Below are 1751 nucleotides of genomic sequence, written 5' to 3' on the forward strand. Positions count from 1 at the left end.
GGAAGGGTGGACGGGCCTTGGGAATGCCTGGGTGCTGACCTCATGGGGAAGGGGCCGGGGAGGGTAGGCAGGCAGGCACCTGTCCAGGGATGTGCTCCTCGTAACCCAGCCATACACTGTGTAGGTGTCCTCAGCCCTCACGCAGTCCCTGCATACTCGGCCTGGGGCGCCGTCCAGCTATATACACCTGGAATGGGATGGCGATCTTTTCGAATGGTGGAGCTATACCCTGAAATCAGAATTTGGGGGGAAGGGGACACAGGCATCAACCCTAGGGCCGAGAATGCTCTTCACCACCCCAGCCCTTCACCAAACACGAGGGCTCCCAGCATCCCCCAGACCAGCCCAGCTCTTGGGGCTCAGTTTCTCCAGTTGTTCGGGGGCCCCAGCTCCCACCGCCTCCCCACCCGTTGCGGAGAGAACGGACGGAGTCCCGATGCTAAGCCCTTCCCCCTCCCCAGAGCCTAGACCCTGGGCCAAACCTGAATAGTTGGAGACCAAACGCTTCAAGCGGGGGCTGCTGCGAGGCCATGGCCGTTTGCTCCCCGCACCCAGGAGCAGGATGGGGGAGGCCCCCCGACGTATCTTTTCTTCGGCAAGGCAGCAAAGTTTTTTTTTGAAGGCCGGGCTGAGCTGGGTGAGGAGCTCCACCAAAGAGTGGCTGAGGAAGCGGGGGCTGGCAGGCTTGGGTTTGAAGCTGTATGCCTTGGACCTGCAGGGGGACATGGTGAATTCACCTCCCTTCCCACCCCCCTTGCCCCCATGCCATGAGCCCAGAGTCCGTCCGAGGAGACCCCCCACTCACTGATTTAGGTAGAAGCCGCGGTTGGAGGCGGTGATGATGAAATGGCGGTCCTCGGCCGTGACCATGTACAGGTAGACCAGGTCTCTGTACACCTTGCGATTGCCGGGGGGTGGGTTCCAGCCTTTCATGGTGAGTTCCTAGAGGCACTGCAGGGGCTGGGAAGGCGAGGGGCATGGACACCAGGGGAGGTCGGCCGAGGCTGTTGCCCTTCCCTTAATTCCCTCCCACCGGGGGTCGTTGCCGTTGCCCCACCGGCGCCGAACCCTGTCCCCGAGGCCACCCCACCTTACAGTAGCTATTCTGCGGCTTCAGGGTGCACAGCGGCTGCTCTTTGCTCCCAGGCAAGATTTTCTCAGGGTCGTGCAGTTGATCTGCTCTAGCTTCCCGAACTTTTCCTTCCGCTTGCCGCTGACTGTGGGGGTGGAGGCCGCCATCAGAGCCCTGCCGCCGCCCACCCGGGACCAGAGCAGGCAGGGAAAGCCCTCCATCTCCCACTCCCAGAGGGCCCCGCCGCCCGCACCCCCGGCCCATGTAGCCAAGGTCTCCGTCGGTGAAGACGCTCAGGAAGGACAGGGAGTTGCGGTCCATGCCGCTGAAGGCGTCGGACGGATCCAGGCTCTTCAGCAGGTCCGCGATGTAGCGCATGTGGATCAGGGCCTCGCGGACCGTGTAAGGCTCTCGGGGAGGTGGAGAGCCGGAAGACGGCTGATGGTCGGGTCGGTGGGAGGCTGGGGACACGGCGAAAAGAAAGCCATCCCAGAATCTCTCCCCACTGGCCAGAGATGCAGACCCACGAGGCCCCAGGATGACCGGGGTCCTATGCCCTACTCCCACCTCCGCGGCGTGGAGCCAGGCCACCCACCCTTTGACCTGGCCCGGACAGGGTTGGATGAGCGTGAGGGCTTGTCATACACCACTCGGAGCGAGGGCCCTTCCTGCAGCCCCT

The sequence above is a fragment of the Tachyglossus aculeatus genome, unplaced genomic scaffold (genome assembly GCF_015852505.1).
Source record: "Tachyglossus aculeatus isolate mTacAcu1 unplaced genomic scaffold, mTacAcu1.pri scaffold_102_arrow_ctg1, whole genome shotgun sequence".
NCBI lineage: Eukaryota > Metazoa > Chordata > Mammalia > Monotremata > Tachyglossidae > Tachyglossus > Tachyglossus aculeatus.